Genomic DNA, 11,044 nt, shown 5'->3' with positions numbered 1-11,044 from the left:
GTGAAATACTTGCATCAAGCCCATCCCATCTGGTTGAACTAGAGCATTTCTTTTAGGAAGAGACATGCAGTCTTGATTTAAAGACTTCAGCTGATGGAGGATCCACCACCTCCAGCAGTAAGTTGTCATTAGCCTAATTGTTAAAAATGTGTCTTGTCTGAATCCCAGCTTCCCATCTTTGGCTCCTGTTACACCTCCGTCTGCCTGATTCACAACTATGCTACCACTGCATCTTCTTGGGCCTGTACTTCCAAACTGTGATCAAATCCTCTTCATCTTCTCATGAATAAACTAAATAGCTTGAGGCTCCTAAGTCTCACTGAGGCAACTTTTTCTGGACTTCAGGGTCTCCAGGAATCAAAGCTCTTCGAGTGCTTGTTCATGCACAGTCCAATCAGGCGCGTGCACAGTGGCCGGAAGGCTTTTCCCCTGCAGCTAGCTGTAGGGCCAGCCTTGGCGCCCCTCAAGTGATGCCAAAATGGTGCCCAATATAAGGCCCTGCTGACCTGCCCCCTCAGTTCCTTCTTACCGCCCATGAGGTTAGCTGGAACTTCCCCATGCTCGTCTCTGGCTTCTTCAGTAGATCAGCACTTCTCTCTCTGGTTATCATAGAACCTAGAACTGGAAGGGGCCTCGCAAAGTCAAGTCCAGTCCCCTGCCCTCATGGCAGGACCAAGCGCCGTCTAGATCATCCCCGATAGATTTCTGTCCAACCTGCTCTTCAATATCTCCAGTGGGGGAGATTCCACAAACTCGCTAGGCAGTTTATTCCAGTGTTTGACTCTGACAGGAAGCTTTTCCTAATGTCCAACCTCAACCTCCCTGGCTGCAATTTAAGCCCCTTGCTTCTTGTCCTATCCTCAGAGGCCAGGCAGAATGTTTTTCCCACCTCCTCCCTGTGACACCCTTTTAGATATTTGAAAACTGCTCTCATGTCCCCTCTTTCTTCTCTTTTCCAAACTAAACAAGCCCAGTTCTTTCAGCCTTCACTCATAGCTCACCTGTTAATGCAGCCCAGAATCACGTTTGCTTTTTTTGCAACAGTGTCGCACTATTAACTCCTATTTAGCTCCTCTGACCCCTAGATCCCTTTCTGCAGGACTCTTTCCTAAACAGTCGCTTCCCATTCTGTGTGTGAGAAACGGATTGTTCCCTCCTAAGTGCAGCACTTTGCATTTGTCCTTATTAAACTGCATCCTGTTTACCGCAGACCACTTCTCCAGTGTGTCCAGATCAGTTTGAATGATGGCCCATCCTCCAAAGCACTCGCAACTCTCCCAGCTTGGGATCATCTGCAAACTGAAGTGTCCTCTGTGTGCCATCATGTAGCTCATGGATGAAGATATTGAACAGAACCAGTCCCAGAACAGACCCCTGCGGAACCCCCTTGTTCTGCCCTTCCAGCAGGATTGTGAACCGTTAACTGCTCTCCGGGAACGGTTCTCCAGCCGGTTGTGTCCACCTTCAATTGTAGATAGTTTAGTCATTGCTAGCTCCTAGTTAGCAGTTAGTGTGGTTGGGGGGACCCCTCCCAAATGCTCAAGCCCTTCCCGTGGCACGCCTCATTCCCCAGGGTTCGAGGCCTGCCGGTTGTGCATGCCAAGGAGTGATCCGCGAGGCTCATCAGACCAGTGCGATATCTGCAGCGAGTTCAGGCCTTGAACTCCGGACAGTGGCTCCATGGCCCCAGTCTGACCCTGCATCCAAGGCGACGCCTAGTTCGTCTTCCTCGGTGTGGAGGACACGGTGCCTACGAAGGAGGCGGGGGGACATGCACCTCACCATCCCACTTCTCGTGGCCAGACATCGTCCTGGCAACGGTCGCAGTCCCTGGGCCAGAGAAGGAAGAGGGATCGTGGGCACATGCCTCCTGCAAAGACCACTGACCAGCTGACTCCACAATCGCTCCCTGATGCAGAAGCCTGGGGGAGGCCCGTCGACTCCTGCCCACCCTGGGCAGCCAAGTCCGGGCCAGAACTGCTCACCAGTGCTGTAGAGATCGCAGCCGCACTCTGGCATCGGTGAGAGGCGTCCAGCCCCGCTGTGCTCCTCTTGCTCCCTCAGACTCCTGCAGATCTGGATTCAAGGCAGCAGACTGTCTTCCTCCTGGCACCACAGAGACCCCATCCTGCCCACCGGCTGCCCCAGTGGCTTTTCTGGAGCCTCTGGGCCTTTCAGGCTCAGGGGAGGAGCCATCTTCATGGTCCTTCATGTCACCATGGTCAGTGGAGTGGCCTCCTCTTTGCCCAATGAGGCTGTAGCATGGTCCTCAGTGGCTCCCACCCTGGAAGACCCTCTGGCCCTTCAGCAATTGCTGCAGAGTTATCCCCAGACTGGGCATGCAAAGCCAGGAGGTACAGGATGAGGCTGACCCTATGGTGGACATTTCAGCCCCCTCCGGTGTGCCAGGTACGACCAGAACTGTATTGCAGACTCCAGCATCTCTGCAGCCCACTGCTCCAAAGAACTAAACATGCGGCTTTGTTTCTGCTGGGGATTGAGTACAGTCCTACCCACCCACAGCCGGACTCCCGTGTGGATGGCCCACCAGGGGACCAGGGACCCTCACCCAAGAACAGGGAGGCAAATGCCAGACTTGCATGGCTGATAGGTCTATTTAGCAGGCAGGGTTGCAACGGTGCATCGCAAATCAGCGGGCTCTACTCAGCAGGTGGCCTCCAATGCATGCGCCTCGCTTACGTTTGCGGAACTTTTCCCGTTGGAGTCCGAGACCGAATTTCCGCATTAGCGGGAGAAGGGAGGCTCGTGTCCAGGCCTTGACGGGCTGCACTGGATGCCGATGTGGCCAGTGGGGTCAGGGCGCCAGGCACCGCCGCGAGACGCAGCTCCTTGTTGCGGGTTGGTGTGTAGTGTCACGTTCTCTGCAGACCAAGCCCTGAGTTTGGAGCTTGCCTAGCTGGGGCCTCGTCCCAGATCCGGCGCGTCGGTAACTAGCCTTATCGATGGTTGTGGCCACGCGAAGGGAGCCTCAGCACAGATTTCCAGACAGCATAACCCCCAGGCCGGTGTCTCGGACCTGACCATGTCTAAGGTGTCCCTGGTGGGCGGAAGATGGACGCTAGCCCGCGCTGTAGTGGTCTGAGCCGGAGCCTGGCGAACCGCACCACGTCCGTACATGCACACGTAGCCTGGAAGTTTCAGATGGCTCCTTGCCACCACGGTGAGGAACTGGTGGGGAACAGCAGTTCTGAGACAGTACGTAAATCAAGCCCCCAGCCCTGCCACTTCTGCCCATGCCCCACCTCCACAGGAGCCAAGCCCTCGCTCCCAGTACCATGGGGAGGTGGGGTCGTGCTGCCTCCACCCCCAGGAATATCTCACAGCTCCCTTTGGCTGGTTTCTGGCCAATGGGAGCTGCCTGTTTGCAGGAAAGGCAACACCCGAAGTACCCCTCCAAGCTTGCAGTGTTCAGAGCAACACCATGGCCCCTGCAAGTGGGGCAGGAGAGGCAGGGAGCCTGGCTGAGGAACTAGCTGGGCTGCTGGCTGGGAACCACCCAGGTAAGTATCTTGCCAGAGCCTGCCTCTAGCACCCCAGCCCCTCACTTCCCCCCCAACCCTCTTCCCGAATCCCAACACCCATATCCCCTCCTAGGTACTGCCCTCCCTCCTACACCCCTTCTCCAGCTCCCAAACCCTTCCCAGACCTTGCATCCCTTACGCCTAGTCTCAACCTAGATCCCTGGACTCCTGCCCTTGGTCACAACCCTCTCCCAGCCCCTGCACCCCTTCTCCAGGCCACAATCCTCTCTTGCACCCACCCACCCCCATCCCAGTCTCCTGCTCCAAGTCACAACCTCCTTCACCCAAACTCCCTCTCAGATCCCACCCCCCGAGCTCCTTTCTGTACCCCCCCCCCCCCGCTGTCATGGAAGAGTGCCATTCTTGACCACCTACCACGTTCTTGGAGTGGCCCCTGACACCCCAGGAGCAGGGCCCAACAGGGCTGTGGAGCCGCTTCAAGACAGTGGCTTAGGGAAAGTTGCTTTTATTACTCACCACGTCCCTAGTGTTACAGGCTTAATGCTGCCAGCTGGCTCAGCTCCTGCACCGCACTACAAGTGGGCACAGGCAGAGCGATGCATAGAGAGAAACAGGCACTTGGAAACGTTTGCGCCTGTTTGGTCTGCGGGACGTCCCGGTCCGCTCACCTCGCACCCGGCCGTGGTGGACCAGCTGGGGGGGTCGGCACACCCGGCGAGGGAGAAGGTGGAACTCAATGGGCATGGGTCTCCCTACACAAGTTCTACTACAGCTTTTTACTGGGTGTGCACGTCCCTGGCTCAGCCCCGTTCTTATCACTCCTACGGGCTCAGGCCGAGGTCAGACTTGTTCCTGCTCAGGGGTTCCCCAGCTCAAGGCCCGGGTTAGAGCTGATAACGCTCAGCTGCGGTTTGCGCTCTGCTAAGCTGGGTACAGCAGGGATGGAAACTTCCATCCCAGGCCTGCTCAGGACTCGTGCCAGCCCCCACATCCAAAACGATTGCCCAGCCCTGGACTAGCAGAACAAGAGATGCATCTGCCGCGGGAGGCTCAGAAGGTAGAGTAAGTGACGCACCCTGGCAGCACCCATGCGGTGGGAACGCTCCTTTCTGGTTTGCACACAAGCAGCTCATCTGCTGAGGGCTGGGCTGTTGAGAGAAGCTCCGAGCTTGTGTCCCAAGTGCTGGTGCAGAAGGTAGGGTAAGCTTGAGTTTTCTGAAGTTTTTCAAGAAAGCTGTTGGCTTCTAAGTCCCAGCGCATAACAATTAACCTACTAGGCTGAGCGAGAGGGATTGACAGTGCAACTGAGTGCTTGGCTGGACTCTGTAACTTTCTTAAATGAAAAAGCCTTGTCCTAGCCACGTGTCTCCGTGAAATGGTTTCAGAGCTACAGTTTTTGTTTGAAAAACCTTCCAAAAAATCTTCACTTTTTCAGAAAGGGTGCATCTAGACTGGCAAGATTTTGCACAAAAGATACTGCTTTTGCACAATTACTTGCCGCCTGTCTACTTCGGCCGCAAGGCTTTGCTCAAGAACACTGACTTTAATGTACAAAATCAGCGCTGCTTGTGCAATACTTTGATGCTCCTGCTCAGGCGTACGCCCTCTTGCGCAAGAGGAACGTTAATTTCTTGTGCACGAAAGTGGCTACACTGGCACGGATGCTTATGTGCAAAAACAAATCTTTTGCGCAAAGGCACATGCCAGTCAAGACACTCTCTTGCGCAAATACTTTTAACGGAAAAACTTTTCAGTTAAAAGTATTTATGTGAAATCATGCCGGTCTAGATGCGGCCAAAGAGTTTTACTCCACTAGGAAGGAACAACCTGTTTCACACATACAGAACGGGAAGTGATTGTCTAGGAAGGAGTCCTGCAGAAAGGGATCTAGGGGTCAGAGTGGGCCACACGCTAAATGAGTCGACAGTCTGACGCTGTTGCCAAAAAAAGCAAACCTGATTCTGTGCTGCATTAACAAGTGTGTTGTGAGCAAGACACGAGAAATCGTTCTTCCGCTCTACTCTGCACTGATTTGGCCTCCATTGGAGTATTGTGTCCAGGTCTGGGCACCGCATTTCAAGAAAGATGTGGAGAAACTGGAGAGGGTTAGGGTTACAAAAGAAGAGCAACAAAAATAATGAAAGGTCTTGAGGGCAGACTGAAAGAATTGGGCTTGTTTAGTTTGGAAAGGAGAGGATTGAGAGGGGACGTAGTAGTTCTCAGCTATTTAACAGGGTGTCACAAGGAGGAGGGAGAAAAATTGTTCTGTTTGGCCTCTGAGGACAGAACAAGCAGCAAGGGGCTTAAACTGCAGCCAGGGAGGTTGAGGTTGGACATTAGGAAAAAGTTCCTGCCTGTCCTTGCTGGCCTCTCGAGGTCCCTTCCAGTTCTAATGTTCTGTAACTCGAGGGAGAGGTCCACATTTAGCAAAACTGCTCCAGATGTTTTCTAGGGCGAGACGCAGGCTGGGCCTGTCTTGCTGGGCAGCCGGCCAGTGCATGGACCATTACTGCTGCCGCCTGTGTGTTCCCTGCGCTCCCTAACCCTGGACGGGCATTTCAGCCTTTGCACTGGAGCCGCATGCCACAGCCTCTCTGCCCCCACAACTCCCCCGTCCCTTCCTGCAGCCGGCGGGCGGGGGGGAGGGGCCCTGGTGCGTGTGCTCCTTGCTGTGCATGAAGAAGGCTCCCCTCCCTCCCTAGGGTCATCCGCGGCCGAGGAAGCCCCTTTTCACCAGCGGTGCCCGCGGGACTCGCTCCCTGCCGGCCCTCGGGGGAGCAAGTGGTGGCCGCAGTTCCCTCCAGTCTCTGGGCAATGGGGCCGAGGCGCACGGGGCTGCTCCGGAGGGGACGTGACCCCCTTTGCCAGGGCGAGACCGAGCTGGGTGCCCCACCCAGGGGAAGGTTTCTGTGCTGGGGGAGGTGCGCTGACGGCCCTGGCAGGACAGGAGGGGTCTGGGCCCTGCCCTGGGGCGCATCCCTGAAGCACAGGGACAGCACCAGTGAGCTGGATGGGGCAGGTTCCACCCCTGCCGACCTGCCATGCCCCTGCAGCCTGGCCCCGGGTGCCAGAGCGATGAGTCCTGCCCATCCCCCATTTTCCCTGGTCCCCAGGCCCAGCCAGCCTGGCTGGAGCAGGAGGCGGGCAAGGTGGGCCCAGGAAGGATTTCAAGCTTCCCCTGCAGCATCGTCCTCCGGCTGCCAGCAGCGCTTGCTCGTGTGCAGGAAGCGGCGCGTGAAGCTGCCCCACAGCAGGAAATGTGGAGGGGGCAGAGGCCACGGGGGGCAGGGGGGTTGGCTGGCAAAGCTCAGCAAGGCAGGGCCTGGCCCACGCGAAGGGCTGTAGCCGGTTCCACAAGCTGCAGTGCTGGGAGCGGCCGCGCGATGTCGCTGCCATCCAAGGCAAGTAAGGCTGGAGCCGAATGTCTCCGGGAGCTGCTGGCTCTGCTGGTCCATGCTCTGCTGGGGGGGCCATTCCTGCTGCTGGCGCCTGGGCCGGGCTGGCTGCAGGGAGGGCGGAAGACGCTTGCTGCTCACGGGGCTGCTTCCCAGCTGTGCCAGGCAGGGCCCCCTGCTCCTCGAGCCGCCCAGGAGCGTTCACACCAGCTCCCTGGTGCAAGTGGGGCTGGCGCCGGCCCGGCAGGGGCTAAAGCTGAGCACGGCCGGGCAAACCCTCGGAAGGGGGGGCTGGTAACCCTGAGATTTAATGTCAACCCACCTCTGCCAGAGGAGCCAGGCCACGTTCTGAACCCGGCTCAGCCCGTTCCCGCCTGGCAGCTGGGTCAGAGCTCGGCTGCAGCCTGCGCCGGCCCCGGTACGAACATTGCAGCAGTCAGCGATCTGTGGGGCCTAAGCCAGAGAGGCAGCCCCAGGGCTGTGCAGGGCCTGCCCCCAGTTCCCACTGCCAGCCGGGCCTCTTCCACGCAGGCCTCGCTTGTGCTGCACAGGGTGTGCGCTGGGGTTAGAGAGCCTGTTTGGACTCAGGCCCCCTACAGACCGGTCGTTACGCGGGCAGGCTGGTACCACATAGAACATAGAGCTGGAAGAGACCTCAGGAGCCATCAAGTCCAGCCCCCTGCTCTAGGCAGGGCCAATCCCAACTAAATCAACCCGGCCAGGGCTTTGTCAAGCCGAGACTTAAACCCCTCTGGGGATGGAGACTCCACTACTTCCCTAGGGAACCCAGCCCAGGGCTTCACTACCCTCCTAGTGAAATAGTTTTTCCTAATATCCAACCTGGACCTCTCCCACTGCAACTTGAGCCCATTGCTCCTTGTTCTGCCATCTGTCACTACTGAGAACAGCCTCTCTCCATCCTCTTTGGAACCTCCCTTCAGGGAGTTGAAGGCTGCTCTCAAATCCCCCCTCACTCTTCGCTTCTGCAGACTAAACAGACCCAAGTCCCTCAGCCTCTCCTCGTAGGTCATATGCTCCAGACCCCTAATCATTTTGGTTGCCTCCGCTGGACCCTCTCCAGTGCGTCCACATCCTTCCTGTAATTGGGGGGCCTGGAACCAGACACAATACTCCAGATGAGGCCTCACCAGAGCCGACTAAAGGGGAATAATGACATCTCTGGATCTGCTGGCAATGCTCCTCTTAATGCACCTAATATGCCATTAGCCTTCTTGGCTACAAGGGCACACTGTTGACTCATATCCAGCTTGGCTGCAGCTGGCAGCAATGCATGGGATTCTTCCATCCTAAGTGCACATGTACAGAAGGGCAGTGCAGCCCAATGGCCTAAGTCAGTTGAATAGCCCTCATGGTCCAGATAGTCAGCTAACTAGTCCCCAGATGATCTTAGCCTCCACTGTAACCCCCAGGTCCTTTTCTGCAGAACTGCTACTTAGCTGGTTGGTCTCCAGCCTGTACCAATGTTTGGGATTCTTCCGTCCCAAGGGCAGGACTCTGCACTTGTCCCTATTGAACCTCATCCGATTTCTTGTGGCCCAATCCTCCAATTTGTCTGTGTCACTCTGGACCCTATCTCTGCCCTCCAGCGTATCTACCTCTCCCCCAGCTTAGTGTCATCCGCAACCTTGCTGAGGGTGCAATCCATCCCCTCATCCAGGTCATTAATAAGACATTGAACAAAACCGGTCCTAGCACCAAACCTTCGGGCACTCCACATGGGTAGGCCCATTGCTATGCGGGCAGGCTGGTCATTACGCAGGCAGGCCGGTTGTTATACAGGCAGGCTGGTTGCTATGCGGGCAGGCTGGTTACCATATGGGCAGGCTGGTTGCTATGCGGGCAGGCCGGTCGTTATGTGGGCAGGCCGGTCATTACGCAGGCAGGCCGGTTGTTATACGGGCAGGCCGGTTGCTATGCGGGCAGGCTGGTTACCATATGGGCAGGCTGGTCGCTATGCGGGCAGGCTGGTCGTTATGTGGGCAGGCTGGTTACCACACGGGCAGGCCCATCACTATACAAGCAGGCTGGTTGCTATGCGGGCAGGCCGGTCATTATGTGGGCAGGCCAGTCGTTAACGTGGGCAGGCTGGTTACCACACGGGCAGGCCGGTCGCTATGTGGGCAGGCCAGTCGTTAACGTGGGCAGGCTGGTTACCACACGGGCAGGCCGGTCACTATGCGGGCAGGCCGGTCGCTATGCGGGCAGGCTGGTTACCACACGGGCAGGCCGGTCGCTATGCAGGCAGGCCAGTCGTTAACGTGGGCAGGCCGGTCGCTATGTGGGCAGGCCAGTCTTAACGTGGGCAGGCTGGTTACCACACAGGCAGGCCGGTCGTTATGTGGGCAGGCCAGTCTTAACGTGGGCAGGCTGGTTACCACACGGGCAGGCCGGTCGTTATGTGGGCAGGCCAGTCTTAACGTGGGCAGGCTGGTTACCACACGGGCAGGCCGGTCGTTATGTGGGCAGGCCAGTCTTAACGTGGGCAGGCTGGTTACCACACGGGCAGGCCCGTCACTATACAAGCAGGCTGGTTGCCAGGCGGGCAGGCGGTCACTCCACAGGCAGGCCTACCGTCGCCCAGCTGTTCTACAGGCACACGCTGCCTTTTGCTTGCGTTTCTGGGGCGCTGGGATGGGCCGTGCTGGCCCAAGCACTAGCAGGGCCCTGGAGGAAACAAGCAAGCCCAGCAAAAGGGCGTTTCTGTTGCGATCATCACCTCTGGCCTTGGGCTTGTGCCCTGCTGGACCTGTCTCGTGGAAAGCCGCCCCAGTACCAGGCCTGCCAAAAGGAGCCTAGACAGTCCCCCCCCCCTCCAGGGGGGAAACCAGAGGGCAGTGCTGGCTGCAATGAGCCCAGCCCCAGTGGTTTCAAACCCTCCCTCTGGGGCCCGCTGGCCTCGTGGCCCCTCTGGCCTCTGCAGGGGCTGGCGGAAGCTGCTTCTCAGCCCCAAGGGTTTTGTTGAATGTGTTTCTGAAACGCCGGGGCTGGGGCCTGTCGTCTCCTCCCAAAGGAAGCCGCTGCCCCCAGCAAGCGACCCAAAGGCCCAAAGCGCAGCAGCCCCGGCCCCGGCCAGCCCCCGCCAGACGCGCAGGCCGGAAACCGTGTCTCAAGGATGGTTTGTGCAACACTTGTGTAACTCGGGGCTTGTGGCTGGGTGACATTTGCAGTAACTTCCCTGCTGCCATTCAACGGCCTGGCCCCTCCGCCCGCTTCCCATTTCCCACTGGCCTCGTGCTCTTGCCTGGTCAGAGCGGCGCTGACCTAGGCACAAGGTGAGGGGAACAGCCCGCTAGCGACACCAAGGCCGGCTTCTCTCCGCCTCCGGCGTCACGGGGTGGCTGCAGAAGAGGCTGTGGTACAGCCCAGCTCCCCCCTCGCCGACCGGCAGGGCTCTCCGCCGGGCGCACTGGCAGCCAGGGGCAGGCTCCATGCCAGGTGGCCTGCCCCTACCACGGTCGCCACGGGGACAGAGCTAAGGCCTCATTGCTCTTGGTGCCAGTGAGGCTGGGCACGTTGTCCGTGGCTGGTTCCTCAGCCCGTGTCACCAAGGTCAGGGTGCCACTGGAGTCTGCTCTCAGTGGCCGAAGGTCAGTTTGGGGGCTGCTGCCCCAGCAAAGGCCCAGGACAGTCGCTAAAGTGCCACAAAGTCCTCTGCAGGGCTGGCTTATTGCCTGTGGGAACCCGGCTCAGCTTTTGCTGCCAGGCTGCCTCTCAGGTGCCAACGGTGTCTAGCGCCGCGCTGGCCCCACAGTTCCCAACCAGCTGTGGAAGAAGGGGCTCTGCTGCTCTTGGACTCCCCCAGGCAGCTCAGCTAAAGTGTGAGTGGCTCAACCCGGCGCCAGGGCGACGCCTCGACTGTACCAGCCTGGCTTTGCTGTGGGACGGTGCCCTTAGAAAAACCAGGGTGCGCTGCCGGCACTGGAGGCCGTGTTGATCTGCAGTAACTGGGCCGAGTGCCGGGCCGCCCTGTCCCTCCTCCGCTGTCGTTCCAGTTCGGTGTTGCGCTCCGACCGGGAGACTGATGCTTTAGAAAGAGGGGGGGATTTTTCTTGTCAACCTGCCCTCTGCCATTCTCCATCCAGGCTGCTGTATAGAAAGCCCCGAACGTCCCCCGTGGCCGGGCAG

Source organism: Pelodiscus sinensis, chromosome 29, assembly GCF_049634645.1.
Source record: "Pelodiscus sinensis isolate JC-2024 chromosome 29, ASM4963464v1, whole genome shotgun sequence".
In the NCBI taxonomy this organism is placed as follows: Eukaryota; Metazoa; Chordata; order Testudines; family Trionychidae; genus Pelodiscus; species Pelodiscus sinensis.
Note: the sequence above shows the minus strand (reverse complement) of the source record.